Raw genomic sequence first — 20170 nt, 5'->3', positions numbered from 1 at the left:
AGTGAGCTCTCTCCTGGTATAAACTGATTCCAGAACTAAGCTGGAAAATAAGCCTACAAGCTAAGCGTAGTTGGGACCTCGGTGTCTTCACAAAGGCTTCTCTAGCACTATTGTCCCAGGGGCAAAGTTCATGAGAATGGGGTCTCCTCAAGCAGGACTGGACCTAAAAAAACTCAGCTCCTGCCTCAGGCCTCAGATTAGTTATGGGTTGGATTAACATAAATATTCAGGCTGCCCACTGTTTTTCTCCTCCCACTATAATTCCAGTGTCCTCTAGAATTAAGGGGGAAGCAATCAAAGCAGTAGCCGGTGAGACACTGAGTATCCCTAACCAATCAACCCCTGCTTCACTGAATATAGAGGAGCTAACTAAATTTAATTGTCTATACTACTCTTGGAGGGTGCTATACATTTATTGATACCCTAACTATTGCTATTTTGATCACTGTGAAGGTGTGCTAATTGGGTAGGGTTCATGATGCAAAGTTTTTATTCCTCAAGCAGACCAGTGTAGTTGCCTACTTTTATGGGAAAATGTGAAGGACAATTTCTTGCACACCCCTTGCAGCGGTAACTTGTGTTCTGTTCCCTGTCTGGCTGGTCATTCTGCAAGACATGTTGGGCACAGACCAATATGTAAAATGGGTGAAGGTGGGGGGGCTTTTTTAACTTAACGGTATTGCAATTACAAGGAGGCTGTTAAACCCCTGAAGCAGAGAACCCACATACTCTTCATGCTCTGATGCAAGTTAGGTCCTTAAACCTTTTTCCCACAACTTCTTGGGTTCCTGGACATACCCAGAGAAGATAAGTTTCCCTCATCAGCTCAGAGAGTCCACACCTGATGAGGTAGAGGTAGCAGGCCAAGTGATCTGCAACCAGGTGAGAGGCCCTCCTTCTCTGCCAAAACTGGTGGGCGGACATCCAGACAATATCACATTGCTTCTCTGAAAGACCCAGCTAATGAGTTTGCTGATCTCCTGATGGTCTCCATCCAAGCTCTTCTCCCACCATGGAGGTCATGGGCACTGGTGGAACCAGGAGCAACCAGGAGGAACATGTAATCTCGGGACACATGGAGATGGGGGTCAGGTGGGGGGTGCTTTGTTACTAGTGTCTACGTGATCAAGCAGCTTTAAGCTACCTATATCAATTCTATGTAAAAGCTGCCAGCAGTGAGAAAGAATATAAACAGACTCTCGGCTGCTCTAGCTGCTGGGAAGTTGTTTACATGCCTGTACTGCCACCGCTGTAACTAATACTACCGTGAAATGGTTAATCATTCCATGCTCTTTGCAATACTAAAAAAAGTTTTGAGTTATACTTTATTTGAATATTAGAGAGCTGTGTGACATATAGAGACTTGTCACTATTTGGAATGCTAAAACTATATAAAATGTTCAATCTTGCAACAAATCAACATGAAAATAAAATCAGTACTTGTCATAAAGTCATTAAAGAGAAACTTAATTAGTCTGTTTTTTTTTTTACAGACTATAAATTTGTGGACAGTTGTCAGCCATGTCTTGTAACCACCTCCCACACACTTTTTACTAATATTGAAAACTGGCATTATATACTTACAGGCGCCAGATGCTGTAGTTACACATTAAATGGCACCAAAGACAGATGACAAACTTCTTTTTATGGGCATTGAAGGCTGGCAATATATAATACAAACAAAACAAATAAAGATAGGTCCCAAATGTGAGAGTCCGATAAACAAGTGTGCTTACAGATTTGACGGATTTGACTTTGTAGGAGTAATGTAGAGCTAAACTTTACCACCAATAACTCATATAAGCATTAAAGCTCCATTCGCAATAAATGCATTGAACTGCATTGGCATTTGTTGCTTTACACAGGCCCAGGGCAATGACAAACTGAAATCCATTGTTTCCAAATGGCTTGCTTTACAGTTTTAAGTCTTAACTATTTTTGTTGGGTTGTGTTGCTTAACACAGATACAACACAATGATCTTAAATCCAAAATTCCAAAGGCCCATTTCAAACGCACACTGCATTGATGTCCGCTTGGTAAAAATGAAACACGCTGCATTTAATTGCAGTGGAATGCACAACAATACGTCACAGTATATTATAGAAAACTACATAGCATTTCAACCCACTTAAATCTGCAGCTTTCATATATTAATACTTGGTGATCCTGCCATTAAGATCTTTATTCAGATACGTCCTGTTATGGGGTAACAACTGTCTTACAATTGTGCCCCTACATTGTCACATGCACCCCTGGTGGAGACTACAAGCAGCCATGCTGACACTTCGCTCAGGAAGGGTCCATTGTTGGCACCAATGGAAAACCAATTCAGAGCAATGAAGTGTATTCAAGGCTGAGATTATTGCATGTAGTCAGGAAATGGTTGAAAGAGGCAAGAGGAGATGAGCAGCACTGAGTTGCAAAAAGAATGAAAAAAGTGGAAAACCAGCATTTTATTTTTTTTATTATAACATATGTATAACAAACTAAATGTTACCCAGTTAGGGTTTAAGTATACAAGAGAGACTGTATAAACTTCCAAGAACCAGAGGGGTTAATTCTCTCAGAGACACATTTGAAAATAGACACCAAGCACCAGTTATTCCCGTTTTAAAAGAGAAATTGCAGTGAACCCTCTACTGTGATGCAGGTGGTTCTTAGACTTTTAAAGGGAAACCTTTAATGATTGCCCAGGGGGCATAGGTCAACTTCGAGAGGAAATAATTACACGCATGTACCTCAGCATATGCGTTTTCTTCCTCTGTCATAAAACACGCTTGCTCAAAAGTTCTCATTAATAATTCTTAAGACCACATCTTGGGTTAACATACGCTTGTGTCCCATCTTTATCTGCAGTGCTCAACTGGCTCCTTCAGCAGGTAATAGAGACTAGGCCCACAATCTCCTCCAGCATCAAGTGGTATTATTTAATGGTCTCTACATAACTGTGGAGGTTTCTTACTTCATCTTCAATTCAATGAAGCACCTTCAGTTCACCTTTCACTAGTACAGTGGATAAATGCTGCTCACATGGCTAGGCCTAGTAGTAGAAAACAACTGCAAAAGAAACTCTCTCGATGCTCCTTGAACTCTTGATAATCTCTGCAAAAGAACCCTTTCTTGTAATTGGAGGAAGATTTGCTGCAAACATAGAACAGAACTTGGGTTGCAAACTAAGTGGGAGCAAAGGGTCCAAAATGTTGTGCACACTCACATGCCACATGTTGGCCATGGTCAAGATTGTGACAGACCCCAGTGGAATAAAGTTCAACTGAGAAGCATGTCTCTCACCGATCAATATTCATTCTTTGAATAGACATATGCTGAAATTTTCTTTTAATGGTAAGTCACTTTTTATGCATTTTACTTGTCACTTGTTCTGCTCTGTGAAAAACATTATGAAGATCACTCAGCTGTTCACATTGTTCAGCCATATACATTGGTATTTGTCCCTAGAAGAGCACAACCATTCAAATTGCTCTTTGTTACTTGAGAAGCTCATCCATTCAAATTGGTCTCTGTTCCCAGAGGAGCTTAACCATTAGAATTGGTCTCTCTCCCTAGAGGAGCTAAGCCATTGACATTGGTCTCTGTTCTCAAAGCAGCTCAGTTATTCACATAGGTCTCTGTCCAAAGAGAAGCTAAGCCATTCTAATTGTTCTCTAACCCACTTTGGTCACTGTCCAAAGAGGGGCTCAACCATTTAAATTTGTCTCTTTTCCACTTTGGTCTCTAACCCTAAAGGAGCTCAGCCATTCAAATTGTTCTCTAACCCACTTTGGTCTCTGTCCCTAAAGGTGCTCAACCATTCCCATTGGTCTGTGCACCAAGGGCATGCAACCATTCATGTTGGTCTCGGTCCATTGAGCACTAAACCACTTGTTTCATATTGGTTGCTTACAGTTAAATGTCCCTACCGTAGTTGTACATAGTAGGCCTAGTTTGGTTCAAAACCTATTAACATGCCAGTATGCTGTTGTAATGTGATTAGAAACAAAAGCAAACCCACATAAATATGGGTTGCAACATATAAACTCCATGCTCATAGACCTCAGAACTACACCTTCATAAGGCAGCAGTAATAACCACTAAGCTAATAAGCTTTGGAAACAAGTTTCTTAGAACCCACAAGCATCTTAAGGCATGCCTACTCTTCAGCTCTATATATTATATCCTAAAATACAATGCAATTTAAATAGCAATTCCAGGCAACAAGTGAAGCCAGTGAAACAAGCTGCAACTGCGCTAGTCAAAAAATTCTTTTAATCTGCCTTAAAGCGGAACTAAACCCATACATTTAACTGTTTCCCAAAAGCAAGCTCTAGTTAGAAATGTTCAATAAATGTTACATTTTTAATCAAACATACCAATGGTATTTTCTGCAGTGTTTTCATTTAAAATCTGTCTACTAGCACATGTGCAAGTCCCAATGTGCTTATGTCGGCTCTCCAACGAATTTTTAAGCCCTCAAATGGCAACTGTCATAGCATTATGGGAGATCTAAATAGAGGCAAAGATGGCACTGTCTTCTGCTGCAAAAGGATAGGAAAATTTTGTCTTGCTTTAAAACCTAATTATGAATTAAATTGAGAATGACCCTTGCAGTGCCCTCTCCACCCCTCCCCCTTCCCCAAACTGCAAGGGTTGAATGCTTGTCTTGTCTAGAGGGAAGAGAATAAGCAGATATACACTGTATTGCCAAAAGTATTAGGACACTCCTCCAAACATTGGATTCAGGCATCCCAATCACCTCCATGATTATAGAGGTGTATAAAATCAATCACCTAGGCATGCAGACGGTTTCTACAAACATTTGTGAAAGAATGGGTCCCTCTCAGGAGCTCAGTGAATTCAAGCGTGGTACAATGATAAGTTGCCATATGTGCAGTAAGTCCATCCATGATATTTCCCTGCTACTAAATATTCCACGCTCAACTGTCAGTGGTATTATAACAAAGTGGAAGCAATTGGGAAGAACAGAAACTCAGCCATGAAGTGGTAGGCCACATAAAATGACAGAGCGGCGTCAGCATATGCTGAAGCGCATAGTGCGCAGAATTCACCAACTGTCTACAGAGTCAATAGCTAAAGACCTCCAAACTTTGTGTGGCCTTCAGATTAGCACAACAGCAGTGCATTAAGAACTTCATGGAATGGGTTTCCATGGCCAAGCAGCTGCATCCAAGCCTTACATTACCAAGTGCAATGCAAAGCGTTGGATGCAGTGGTGTAAAGCACGCCGCCATTGGACTCTAGAGCAATGGAGACGTGTTCTCTGGAGTGATCAATCACGCTTCTCTGTCTGGAAATCCCATGGGCATGTCTGGGTTCGGCAGTTGTCAGGAGAACGGTACTTGCCTGACTGCATTGTGCCAAGTGTAAAGTTTGGTGGAGGGGCATTATGGTGTGGGATTGCTTTTCAGGGGTTGGGCTTGGCCCCTTAGTTCCGGTGAAGGGAACTCTTAAGGAGTCAGCATACCAAGACATTTTGGACAATTTAATGCTTCCAACTTAGTGGAAGAGTTTGGGGATGGCCCCTTCCTGTTCCAACATGACTATGCACCAGTGCACAAAGTAAGGTCCATAAAGACATGGATGAGCAAGTTTGGGGTGGAGGAACGTGACTGGCCTGCACCTCAACCGAGAGAACACCTTTGGGATGAATTAGAATGGAGACTGCAAGCCAGGCCTTCTTGTCCGACATCAGTGCCTGACCTCACAAATGCGCTTCTGGAAGAATGGTCAAACATTCCCATAGACACACTCCTAAACCTTGTGGACAGCCTTCCCAGAAGAGTCGAAGCTGTTATAGCTGCGAAGAGTGAGCCAACTCAACGTTGAACCCTATGGACTAAGACTGGGATGCCATTGAAGTTCATGTGCGTGTAAAGGCAGGTGTCTCAATGCTTTTGGCAATATAGTGTACTTGTATTTTCTTTGTTCCCCACAACACCCTAGTCTGCTTTTCAGCATTCTGGGATATGGACAGACTCTCATCATTCTCAACTGGTTCTAGATTTGTACTTTATGATGGAGACATTGGACTGCTGGTCAGTGAATAGAAGTGGCTTTGGAGGGCTAGCTATACAGCATAGAGGAATTCTCCAGGTGTCAGGAATTCCTTTCACGTTCCCATTTGTTTGGAATGAGCAAGTGCACTGTTCTATGCATACTACAAATCTCATAGTCCATAATCTATAGTAAGTAGAGCAAGAGAGGGTGTTTACGTTGCTACATACAGTGGGACCATGAAGAACAAATAACCAGCCTCTTACAGGAAGTTGGATTACAGCAGCAAAAAAAGGAATTTGGAAGAGGCTAAGAGTATACTTTTTGAGTTAAGAATAGTTACTTGAATAGAATTTTCTTTGTTCAACCACCTCCCGCCCGCAGAATAGGGAAATTACGAGCAGGTACGATCTCTCTTGTTCTGGGAGGACGTCATATGATGTCCTCCCACTCTAGCTGCACATGCACGCCCCCTGTGGGTGAGCAGCGCAGTGATCAGTGGTGCACTGTGTCCCTCAGACACAGCAGATCACCGATCGTGGTGAAGTGCTGATGACTTAGGCTCTTTACCATGTGATCAGCTGTGTCCTATCACAGCTGATCACATGTATACAGGAAATGCCGTTTATAAGCAGTCCTCTCCTCACACTGACAGCGTGTGAGGAGAAGAGAGCCGGTAAGCGGCATTTCGCAGAGGGGACATCTATACTGATAATCATGTCCCTGATCATCAGTGCCCTGATCATCAGTTCAGCCCCATCAGTGCCCATCAGTGCTGCCTTTCATTGCCCATCATTGCTGCCTATCAGTGCCACATATCAGTGCCCATCAATGCACATATCAGGGATGCCTTTCAGTGCCCATCAGTGAGGCCTGTCAATACCCATCAGTGCTGCCTCTCATTGCCTCCTCATCAGTGCAGTCTATGAGTACCCATCAATGGCACCTATAAGTACCCATCAGTGGCACCTATCAGTGCCAGTCAGTGCTGCCTATTAGTACTCATCAGTGCCGAGTATCAGTGCTCCTCATTGCTGCCTATCAGTGCTAGTAAATGCCAGTCAGTGCTGCCTATCAATGCCCATCATTGCCACACATCAGTGCTTATCATTGCTGCCTATCAGTTTCACATATCAGTGCCCATCAGTGATGCCTATTAATACCAATCAGCGCCGCCTATCAATGCCTCCTCATCAGTGCAGTCTATCAGTGCCAATCAGTGCCACCTATCAGTGCCGCCTATCAGAGCCAGTCAGTGCCCATCAGTGCCAAATATCAGTGCCCATCAGTGCTGCCTTTCAATGCCCATCAATGATGCCTGTCAGTACCCATTGGTGATGGCTATCAGTGCCTCCTCATTAGTGCTGCTTACCAGTGCCTTTTATCAGTGCTGTCTATCAGTGGCACCTATCAGTGCAACCTCATTAGCGCACATCAGTGAAGGAGAAAAATTACTTATTTACAAAATTTTATAACAGAAACTAAGAAAAAGGCTTTTTTTAAAAACATTATGGTCTTTTTTCATTTGTTTAGCATGAAATAAGCAACCCAGAGGTGATTAATACCACCAAGAGAAAACTCTATCTGCCTCAAAAAAATTATTAAAAATGTATTTGGGTACAGTGCTGCAAGAGGAGGGGCATCCACCCGCTCACCAATCCTATGGAGAGCACAGCCTTCTAGGAACAGAGTTCTTGCTCAGCCTCTTGGCTGGTTGCAGAGATGTGCAGAGTTACCACCTGGAGGCCTGTCAGCACAGCAATGGAGATGTCTGTGTGAAGACCGGACAATGACAGTCCTGATGAAGAGATGCTCCTGAGATCCTGGTGTGGCGATTAGTGTCACCGCTGTGTTTAACTAATGTGAAGAGTCCTGCAGCAGTAGGCCAGCAATGTGTCTCTGAAAGAGAATGGCAGTCCCCCTGTTTTCAGCTCTGAATCCCGTGCCAAGAGAGAGACAGTCCCCTGCTATAGAATATACTGCTTCTCTTTTCTCAGCATCCTCCTTGTTCACCAGCTCTTTGGTAGTTGTAGTTCAATCAGCACTCAGGAATACAGGCTGTATTGGTTGTCAGACTACAGGTCCCAAGACCCTCTGCTGTCAGGAAAACTGAATCCACTCTAACAGGAAGTGATGTAGCAGTCCCTGTACTGGGCACTACGGGGAAAATGACTACCTACAGTCTCATCTGTAAATGTCCCAGAATGGTTTAATGATATAATCTGGCTACACATATACTGTATATACAGTATATAAAATAGTGGGGGGTGTGGCTTGGCTATGGCAGCATGAGGACACTCTCTCTGAAGCTCTGCATGGATAAGGACAAGGAAAAGCCTGTCGAACTGTACCATTCACCAGCATCCACATGCCGGGGGACTGGACACCACAGACTGCAGGGGAATTGAGGGGAGCCAAGATAACTCATTATTTCCAGCAACAGCACCCTGCTTCTTCTCCTGCGGCTTCCTCCAAGATGGTGCCGCCATGCACTAACTCAACCAGCCTCGCTTCTATCAAAAAGGCTGTGTAGCTAATGGCATCTACTGCAGAGGATCCCGTAGTAAAGTTGCCCTGCCCGACTCCTTCCAATTTGTCCCCAGCACTCCCGTGGGCAGACTCCCCGACTGACTCCGGGTAGACACAGGGGTTAGATGACCACACAAAGGGTACCATCAGGGAACTCATGGCTTTCCTACTAAGCAAGACCTGCAGGCATTGGCCACCTCCATTGTCAATGCCCTTTTCCATGAGCTACACGACCTCTGTCAGCAAGTGGATACAGTGGAGGAACGGGGGGGGGGGGCAGAGAACTTGAAGCATCTGCCAACTCCACAGATACCCGTCTTGCTGCCCTCTTCAGCTTTGGCTGGATGATGAAGAGAACTGCAATAGACAGAATAATCTATGCCTCAGAGGGATCCCAGAGGCCACCATGATCGAGGATCTGCACATTACAGTCCTCAACCAGCTGCTGGGGAAACCATCTAATGACGAGCTCGAGCTGGATAGGGTCCACCGTGTACAAGGCCCTCATGCACCTTCATCATCTGAAGCAGCCTCTGCCTCTTTAGCTCTTCTACGAGATGTCCTCTGCAGGGTCCACGTTTGCACCATTAAGGAAGAGATCCTACATCAAGCCTGGTCAGGAGGCCCTATATACTTTGATGATGCCCTTATCTGATTGTACCCAAGTGTTTCCAAGCAGACCCAGGCTATAAAGGGGATGTTCTGTCTTCTCCTGGAAGTTGTTTGTGAGGTGGAGGCAACCTACCGCTGAGGCCACCTGTTCCATCTAATTTTCCGCAAACAGAGGACCAAGTTCTTCCTGTGCTTCCCTGAACAGTTACCAGCACTGTTCAGTTTCCTGGACAAGCCTGCTGTTGAAGTCCCTAACTGGTTGAACTATTTGCTATGTCTGGAAGCCTACTACCCATCTATGCAAAGACCACAGTGGATCCGGTAACCTCGATCCAAAGCCTCCAGTTTTGAGGCCCTCAGCCGGGCGATGCCTAGACCTCCCCCCCATTCTCTTTTTTTGTATAGCCTGGGAGTTCGGGGAGCCCGCCCTCATTAGGCTGTTTTGTGCTTTACGGATTCAGGGCTGTCACATTTAATAATGGCATAGTTGTGTCTGCTTGCCCCTTCCCCTTTTCTTTCTTATTTTCTGTGGCTGTGGGCAACCGTTCACTCTAGGTAGTGATTTTTTACCTGCAGATGAACCTCCTTCCTCATAGTTTTATGCACACTGACCTTGGATCAGTTGCTAGTGTACAGCTATCATGTTGGGGCCCGTCTTATTATTTTTGTCCTACGGCACAGAAGTGATTGGCCCAGAGCATCCACCTGGTGCACATATACTACCTTAACCCCCCCCCCGATGTCTGGTTTTTCAGCAGTCCATGGCTGAAGTTTCCGGTGAGTGGAGAGTGCAAGAGTCACTTTCCGTTTGGTGGGTACGCTTCCTTTTAAGGCGAGCTCCAATACTGATTAACGCATCTTGCACCACCAGTTTATGGCCAACCCAATGGGTTGTCAACTGAGACACGGTAAGGGCTGTCTGCAGTGCGGAATAGAGGTCTGTTTACTGTAATAGAGCCTTGTTTAGCCTCCAAGATGGAGGATTTTGCAGGATTGGGCCCAACTGAAAAGTTAAATAGACTGGAGCATGATCAGAGGAGATGACATCAATTTGCACAGACACTACTCTTAGGCAGGGCCTGATGAGAAATTAAAAGGTATTCAAGTCATGAGCAGGTGTGGTGAGAAGACCCCCCCCGGCACATCTAATAAGGGATCCATAGCAAAATCAAAGGAAAGGATGGAAATTTTTTATTGCATCTAAATGGATGGAATTAAAGCAGAGTTCCACCCAGAAGTAGAAGCTCCGCTTGTTTGCCTCCCCCCCCCCTCCACTGCCATATTTGGCAATTTTTTTGGGGGGGGCAGATACCTGGTTTTGACAGGTACTTGCTCCCACTTCCAACTTAGTTCGCTGCAGCAAAGTGAGACAGATGTTTCTCTCTCCCTCCTTCCTCCTGCAGTCTTCTGGGACACTTCTCATAAGACTGCCGGGCCAATCAGAATTTGCAGCGCAGTGGGCACCCAGCTGTGAAGCTGCAAGCTGTCACAGACTAGTGACCGCAGTTGAAATGCTGATGCCGGGGAGAGAAGAGGGAGAGAAGGGGCGATGCGGGTGAGCACATCGCTGGACCTTGGGACAGGTAAGTGTGTTTTTATTAAAAGTCAGGAGCTACAGTTTTTGTAGCTGCTGCATTTTAATAAACACAAAAATGACTGGAACTCCACTTTAATTTCTAATAATTGAATTTGCTCCTGGCCAAGAAAATCATAACTAGTCTTATGCAGGTGTCTAAGTTATTCCAGAAGAACAACATTTGTCCTACAAAAATCATGGTACTCAAACAAACAGTTATTCAAAATTAGCCGAGTCCATAAAGGCACCATCAAATGGTTGGATGGGTGATTTTTATAATTTCTCATCAGAATGTGCTAACAAAATTCTTCAGGCATAATTGTGTTCTCCTGGCAGGGATGACTCCCCCCTGCGCCCCCCTCTGCAGTAGGGATTACTCCCCCCTGCGCCCCCCTCTGCAGTAGGGATTACCCCATCAACACTTACTATGTTGATAGGGAAATTGAGCAATTTTTAGGTTGCAAAAAAAAAATCTCATTGTCTATGGCAGTGATGGCGAACCTATGGCACGCAAAGCCATCTCAGTGGACACGCCAGGAAGAAGAGGAAGATGAGTGCAAACGGACCACACACACTGACCGGCCATCCAGATCTTGTCCACACCACACCCCCCTTTGAACTACATTTCCCACATGTCTCTGGGGCCAGGGTGGGCGTGGACGAGAGGAAGCGGCTCCCACACGGCTCTGGCGTCAGGGGTGACATATCCGGGGATGGACATGGATGAGAGGAAGTGGCTTCCACATGGCTCTGGCGTCAAGGGTGACATACCCAGGGATGGACGTGGATGACAGGAAGTGGCTCCCACACTGCTCTAGGGCCAGTGGTGACGTGTCTAGCGTGGATGAAAGTAAACGGCTCCCACACTGCTCCGGGGCCATGGGCGACATGCTCAGCATGGATGGGAATGAGCTGGCGGGTTGGAAGCCATACCGACCCTGCGGAGGGGAGATTAACTGCTTCCCAACCGTGCTATAGCCGAAAGATGGCTACAGTGCGGTTGTCTAGTTCTGGGAAGGCTTCCATGGACGTCCTCACGGAACACGGGTGCACACCCTGTGCTGTCAGTGATAAGGTTGTGTTGCAGTTTGGGCACTCGGGCTCAAAATGGTTCACCATCACTGGTCTATGACCTGCCTTACTTTGAGTTCATGCCCCGATGAAGGGGGAGCTCCTTTGACCCCGGAAACATGTTTGCTGCCTTATATCACAATACCAATAAATTAATTTGGACTCTTTTATCTTTTGGTCTGGCGCTCCTTCCAAGTTTTTCTTTTGGTAACCTGCTGGGTTATCCACTATAGGCGACAAACAAACACCACCAAAAAGGATATTGCACCTCATAGGCTAACAGCAGTATTTATTTTGTACGTAAAAAATATATATGTGATTAGCATATCAAAAATATCAATGCATGCCCCCAAGTCCAGTCCACCCCTCCATTCCTCCCCCTCCACCCCCAACCAAACCCCCCCTTCCCCCAACATGAACCCAACACCCCCACACACCTACCACCCCCTGGAAGGGCCCCCTCCCCACTCCAAGGCACCTATTCCTCTGGTAACCCCTATCCTAAGAAAAGATGGGCAATGTCCCCCAAAGAAGTCCCTCTGGAACAGTGTCAATACTGGTAAAAAATGGAATGTGTATCGATATAGTCAACCACACTTCCTTGGAGACTCTGGGACTTTGATATGAATTTATACGAAGTAGTGAGAGGGCAAAAACATTATTATATATTTTTTTATGTCCAAAATAAATACTGCTATTAGCCTATGAGGTGCAATATCCTTTTTGGTGGTGTTTGTCGTATATGGTTTTGGATGCACCTTCCTGATGAAGGGTTAGGCACTGGCAGGTAATATACCATTCCCAGGACAAGGTATTTGCCGTGGGGTTTATACTGTATATATTACCCACTGTAGGGTAGCCTTGTCTGTGGTGAGCAGCCTAACCAGACCCAAGCTCTTCAAATGTTTTTGCCCTCTCATTACTTTGTATAAACTCATATCAAAGTCCCAGAGTCTCCAAGGAAGTGTGGTTGACTAATGCAACAATGACTAGATAAAACACTAAAGTACTAAGCACATAGGCTATGATGTTCCCTGTATGAACAGATCTAATTTTTAATTTTGGCTGTGGTCTCCATTTTACAACCTCTTTAAATACTTCCCTTCCATCTCCATTTTGCTGCTGACAATTCAGGATGCAGCATCTAGGCCCACGCAAATGTGAAGCAGACATTCAAAGGACTCCAAACAGAGGAGTTGACAACTAGCAGAGAAACAGCAATAAATAAAAGTTCATCTATTGTAAATGTCTTGGCGTTCCACAACTGGCTGTAATCAAATCTCAGACAGATAAGCTCTGTAGCTATAGTTTGCGTCATTAATTTACTACTGCTTAGCGATTCTACTAGATGGGTAAGTGATATTATTTGTGACAACACTAAATAAAATAAACTAGGGAAAAAATAAGAAGCGTGATGTATTACTAAGATTAATCACTCCCTAGAATGCTGCGAGAGGAGAGCCCCGGAGCAGAGACGTTCAGTGCACTTCACTGCTTTCCCATTCTTCAGCCCTGCTGCCGGTGGCTCAAACACTACGCTAAGGTAGCTGAACACAAAATATGATTTACAAGCGCCACTTGAAAACAGTCGAAGTGAAATAAATCACGGGCGGTGTATTTGAATCCATTGATTGATACGTAACACAGGACTTTTATTTTCCATCTTGCCATGGCCAGCACATCGCAAATTAAGAGTTAGGGAATGGCAGCAGCTCTGCTTTGCTGGAATTTAAGTTGTTTTTCATGGCCGTTGATATTGGATTAATCATACGGAAGGGAGGGCGCTCCACGTATAATCAACCTTTTGTTTTGGCGCTCTGACGTTCAGCATTAAAAGTTTATTTACAGTCTTTGTCGACTGTCTCCAGCTTCACAGCAGGATGTATGGAGATTATTATTATTCATATTATTATTGTTATTATACACAAGTGATATGAATTCCTATAAATCACATCCGCACTATCACTGTAATCATGCCAGTGCAGAATCATTCTTTTTTACCGATACAATCATGCCAGAGTTCATTGGAATTTTAATTATAATTATTGTTAATATTATTATGAAGGTAGTAGCATTAACATACAAATACAATCCAAGTGTATTATCTTGAATGTTCAAGAATACTTAAAGCCCAATAGAACTTTCAGTTTAAATTACCTAAATATTTCAAGGTGCAGCGAAACAAAATCTGTCTAAAGTCTTGCAACGTGTTTCCTTTAGAAAGCAGCCACAGCCTTAGTGAAAAAAAAAAACATTTGTTCAATGCAAGCATGCTGCAGAGACGGACCCTTGCTTTGTGCATGGAAGCAGTGGTCTGTCTGCAGAGGTCCAATATGCTCCCTGCTGATTCTGACCTATAGTACAAGGGGTGTAGTCTAGGTTCATTGAAAAGAGTCATACTTAGTACAGGGGGTGCAGTCTGTGGGCACTTGGTAGACTTGCATGGTAACATTTCTGAAAACATGGCATCCTCTCTGGAAACATGAAATGGCATTCTCTTATCGCAGTCTGCCTGGGCACTCAACACAGTCACATGGCTGATAGTAGGTCTGGTAATGCAGTCTCTCTTGGCACATAGAAATGTCAGTCTCTTTGGTAGCATAGTAGTCTCTTGTACACTGGTACTTTCATATAGTAGTTTTTGGAAACAAAGCAGTTAAAAGGAACTTGGTAGACTTGCATGGCAGTATTCCTGTCCCTGGAAAGGCTTTGTTTACACTTGGGGTCGGGGGGTGCTACAAGTAAGCAATTGAGCTGTGATTTTATCACTCCCCTTAAAAGAGAAGCAAACAAAAAAGCATTTATACTCACCTAGGTGGATGCAGCATCAATCTTATGCTGCATCTGTCCCATGCCAGCTCTGCAGTGAGAACTGAGCAATCAAACACTGCTGATTGCTCAGTTCTCCTCCTTTACTCTGAGCTAAGAGCTGTGACTGTCAGTCTCTGGCTCTCTGCCCTGCCCCTCCAGTGCTCATTGGACTGCTCAGCTGTGGAGGGGGCGGGAGGAGCTGGCTCAGGCTCTCATCAGATTGCTGAAAGGCTTCTGGGTGAATCCCAACCATATGGTAGGAATCTTTTCAGTGCCTGGAGCATCTCTGTGATGTCAGCCGACAGCAGGCTTTAGCCCGCTGACCAGAGCCGTGGGTAAGGGGGTACTACCAGTCCTCCTGTACAGAGCCCAGGCCTGCAGGGGGTGGGTGAATTGGATGTGGACAGGGAGGGTGATCAGCATGGTGTGGGGGGGGGCAATTATTGGAATCGATCCCCTGTATGGCTCTCTCTCTGCAGTATCAGAAAGCTAGATTCTTCTCCTCTCCTTCCCGCTGGTTTTCAGCTGCTGCAGAGAGAGTCATACAGGAGATTGGTTCTACTAACTGCCCTCCCCGCCCACCATGCCGATCACCCTCCCTGTGCACATTTGATTCTCTCAGCTGTCTGGGCCCCCACAGTGCCGGCTTCCCTCCTTTCCTTCCAACTGCAAGCACACAATAGGATCTTTCTGGATGGAGAGTTGGGGAACAGTCCAATAAATATGTCACATTAACCAGCCCCTTCCTTTCCTGAATGAACACAGTGAGTGATCAGTACTGATCACTCACTGTGTTCATTCATAACTGAAGTAAAGTAAACTGTGTTTTGTATTGTTTGTTTTTTTTTTTTTAAGGGGGCCCTGTCAGGTTGGCTGTATGGGGCCCTGTGATTTCTAACAGCAGCCCTGAAAATGGGTCACAGGAATGCAGAATGGACTGTACTTCTGTGGCCTAAAGGAGAAGTACAGCCAAAAGAGGTTTGGCTCTACTTCTTGTTTAAGCTGCAAAGGCAGCCAGATGGGACAGTACATATGACACGGTGGTGGCACAGCAAAAATGATCCCCCTGTCATGTTTGGTGATCAGTACCACCAACAAACATGACCCATTCAAGTAAATGAATGCCAAGCACTAAGCTTAAGTTTGTAGTGCAGTATTCCCATTCATAAAATGTGGCTGTCAAAGAAAAATGCAGGCATGCAGTAGATTCTTGTCTAAGACACTGGTCACACTGGATGCAAATTGGCATGCAGCATATTGTCAACAATTAGAGCGGTCATATTGGTGCGATTCTGACTTGGTCGGAGCCACACCGATTTCTAAAGTAGTGCATGCACTACTTTGGTGTGATTTGCATAGACATCTGTATCAAATGTCTTGCAAATCGCACCTGAAATCGGCATGTCATTCACCTTCACTGCAAGTCACGCAATTTCAAAGTAGGGTTTGATGTGACCGGGGTGTAAATGCGACATTCAAACAGTAGCTATCCATAACGGTTGTCAGATTGTACTCTGTACAGGGTCGGCACTGCCACTTATGTCGTTATATGTGAATAGAACCTCAGATTGGTTTGGGACGCAGACAGTGCACATCACAGGACGGTGCTTCTGCAGGCTTTTTGCCCACACTGACAGATGTCCCAAGACTGCACAAACTACTGATGAAAAAAGGTATTTAGCAGTTTATATTTACTAAAATAATTGCATTTCCACATTGTGTGTGCTGTGGGAGACCAGATCTAGTGAATGCAGGGTCCAGGGAGACCAGATCTAGTGAATGCAGGGTCCGGGGAGACCAGATATAGTGAATGCAGGGTCCGGGGAGACCGGATATAGTGAATGCAGGGTCCGGGGAGACCAGATATAGTGAATGCAGGGTCTGGGGAGAAGAGATATAGTGAATGCAGGGTCCGGGGTTTAGTAACACTTTAAGAGCAGCAGGGTTTAGGGACAGTTAAACGTTCCTTTCCTGAACTCAGAAGAATCACGTTCAAGAGAGGAACGTTTTGTCCAAAAAACACCAAACGCATGTAAACGCTCATAAATGTGCTTTTGCTGCATTTAGCGTTTTTCCGCTGCCACCTCTAGGGGAGTTCCAGTATACACATAGCCTAATGTTTGTGTTTGATCCATTTCTGCAGTGCATTTTCAGTGAGCTTTTGCACATGCATCTTTTACGCGTTTTGCATTTCTTTTTTATTTTTTTTCTTGTTGCTAGGCAGATTTAAAACATAAAACCCATCAAAAACATGGCAAAAATGCATTAAAAACGTAGCAAAATCACACTACATGGTTTCCTGCAGCATTTCCATTGAAGTCTATAGAACCAAAAACGAAAAGTTTTGCGTTTAACCACTTGCCTATCGGCCACTTATACCCCCTTCCTGCCCAGGCCAATTTTCAGCTTTTGGTGCTGTCGCATTTTGAATGACAATTGCGCACTTATGCAACACTGTACCGATATGACATTTTTATCATTTTTTTGAAACAGATAGAGCTTTCTTTTGGTGGCATTTAATCTTCTCTGGGTTTTTTTATTTTTTGATAAACAAACCAAAAACAACTGAAAATTAAAAAGAAAAAAATGTTTTTTCTTAGTTTCTGTTATAGTATTTGTAAATAAGTGATTTTTCTCCTTCACTGATGTGCGCTAATAAGGCTGCAGTGCTGGGCACTGATAGGCTGCACTGATGAGCACTGATAGGCTGCACTGATGGGCACTGATGAGGAGGCACTGGTAGGTGGCAATGATGGACATTGACAGGCATCACTGATGGGCACTGAAAGGTAGCACTCATATATGGCACTGATAGACGGCACTGACTGACACTGATAGGCAGCACTGACTGGCACTGTTAGGCAGAACTGATTGGTGGCCCTGACTGGCACTGATAGGCGGCACTGACTGGCATTGATAGGCGGCACTGACTGGCACTGATAGGTAGCTCAGATGGGCACTGATATGTGGCATTGATGTGCACTGGTAGGCACTGATATGTGGCACTGATGTGGCACTGATGGGCACTGGCAGGTGGCATTGATGGACACTGACAGGTGGCACTGCTGGGTTTACACTGATCATCAGGTCCCTGATGATCAGTGTAGATGTCCCCTGTGAGGAATGTCGATTACTGGCTCTCCTCTCCTCACGAGCTGTCAGCGTGAGGAGAGGAATGCCGATAACCAGCATTTCCTTATTTAAATGTGATCAGCTGTGATTGGACACAGCTGATCACATGACAGAGCCAATGTCTTTGGCTCTTTCCATTGATCGCTGATCCGCTGTGTCCCAGGGACACAGTGCACCACCGATCACCGCGCTGTGCACCCCCGGGGAACGCACATGCAGTTAGAGTGGCAGGACGTCATATGACGTCCTCCCAGAATGAGAGAACCACCTTGCGCCCATCATTTCTTTATATGGCGGGCGGGAGGCGGTTAAAAAAGTCCCTGACCCTTTCCAAAAAAAAACGCAGAGGGTGAAAACGCGGAGATGTGAACCTGTCCCATAGAAAATCATGTTAAATGGACTGTAGTGCGTTTCTGCAAAACGCTGCGGAAAACGCTTAGGGGGTGAACCTAGGATAACATTCTCTTATAACATGACCCTGTTTTTATAATGAGGCTCAATGCACCTCCGTTGTCCCTCTGTGTACTTTGTGCTGTGCATTATGGATCTGCAGAAAATACATAAAAAAAAACAGGTTGGCTGTGTTTCAATGCATAAAGCTTTAGCAAACAAAATGGTTTCCTCAACAGTTAGTAATCGACAGATTTTTCTTGACGAGGAATAAATCATATTTGCTTTTTCCACAGAACAGATCTTTAAAGCCTAAGCGCGCATTTATTTATATTTTTATTGGGTATCAGTCCAAATATCTGGCAGTTTCATCTTCATGGATTCAGCAGATCAATGGTCATGCATCACATTTCAGCTCCTAAACTTGCAGCAATGATTGCTATCGACACGCTGTTACATTTCTCTAATTCTACATGTAGTTATTCATCGACTTAAAGAAGAAGAAAAAAAAAAAAAACCACAAGCCGACAATCTGTAACACAGTAGGGAAGTCCCAGATCTCCAATCTGCATTTCAAATAAAATGCTCTTGTTTAAAGCAGAAAACTGAATGCAAAAAGTTCCTCCGTTACTGAGATGGGAGTCATCCAAGTGATATTCCATCAATATCTTTGTACTGGTGGAGATGTACAGAAGAGGCGATCCTCCAGTGAACCTCTGCATTGCATGATTAGAGCCGAAAACCCTAAAGCATGTGTAACTACATAGAAGAGTGTCAGCAGAAAAAGACCAAATGGTCCATCGAGTATGCCCTTCTTTGGTTTTTATTTTTAACCACTTTCCTGCCATCCTATAGCAGAAATACTGCTACAGGGTGGCAGGGGTGAGCAAAAACAAAGTATATATATGTGATTTAACATTTCTGGGTAGGGCGTGCGCCAGCTGTGCACGCGCCATACCCGCGCCGCCATTGGTGGCCTCACCTGTTGATCACTGGATCCCGGTCGGTGATTCCCCGCCGGCACCCGGCGATTGCCATGTATCACCAATGAGGGAGAGACCTGTACGTAAGCAATACAGATCTCTCCTCTGTCAGCTCCTGCACACTGCTGGCCCCCTCCTGTCATAGTGTCCCCCTCCTGTCACAGTGTCCCCCTCCTGCCACAGTGACCACCACCTGTCACAGTGTCACCCTCCTGTAACAGTGTCCCCCCGCCTATCACAGTGCCCCCCATCTCTCACACTGCCCCTCACCTCTCACAGTGCCCCCCATCTCTCACACTGCCCCCTTCCACCTTTCAACCTGCCCCCTTTCTGTAACCCTGCTTCCCTCCTGTCACAGTGTCCCCCTCCTGTCACAGTGCCCCCCACCTCTCACAGTGCCTCCCATCTCTCACATACCCCATCCCCTGTTACATTGCCCCCCTTCTTTCACCCTGCCCCTTCTCACAGTTCTCTCATCACCTTTTCACCCTGTGTGAGGGACAGCAGAAATATTCCTATATTTTTGTGTTGTTTTGTTTGTGGCCAAACAGTCAGCTTGTCTGCTTTGTCTACAATTTGGAGTTCATGTGCCCCGCAGGGGGTGGGGAATGGGATTGATCTCAGCAGGGTTCGCAGACAGCATGGTCTTTGGTGGCTGTGAAAGGCTAGACCAGACCAGACCAGTTTTGACCAGGAGCAGGGGCGGACTGACCATTTGGAAACTCAGGCACTGCCTGAGGGCCTGGGGTCAGTAGAGGGCCCCATGAGATGCCCCTGGTACCTTTTTTGTAGGCTTTTTTGAGTTTGGAAGGGCCATATTTTTTCCTTATGAATGGGAGAGCTTGGGTCAGGATCTTAGAGTCCCTCCTAGCTGAGCCCTAACTAGGAGATGCATTGAACTGTGCTTTGCTGTGTGCACTGCTGGGACTTGTGGTCCTATATTGCCTGTGTAGTCTTGAAGCTGCGGCCAAGACACACAGCCCTCTGAAGACCCGTGACCTGTTGGCCCCTTGCTCGTAGGAGAAGCGCTGTGTGAGGTATGAGCTGAGGCCAGAC

Source organism: Staurois parvus, unplaced genomic scaffold, assembly GCF_062004578.1.
Source record: "Staurois parvus isolate SC_StPar_1 unplaced genomic scaffold, SC_StPar_1.0 ptg000347l, whole genome shotgun sequence".
Classification (NCBI taxonomy): Eukaryota; Metazoa; Chordata; class Amphibia; order Anura; family Ranidae; genus Staurois; species Staurois parvus.
Note: the sequence above shows the minus strand (reverse complement) of the source record.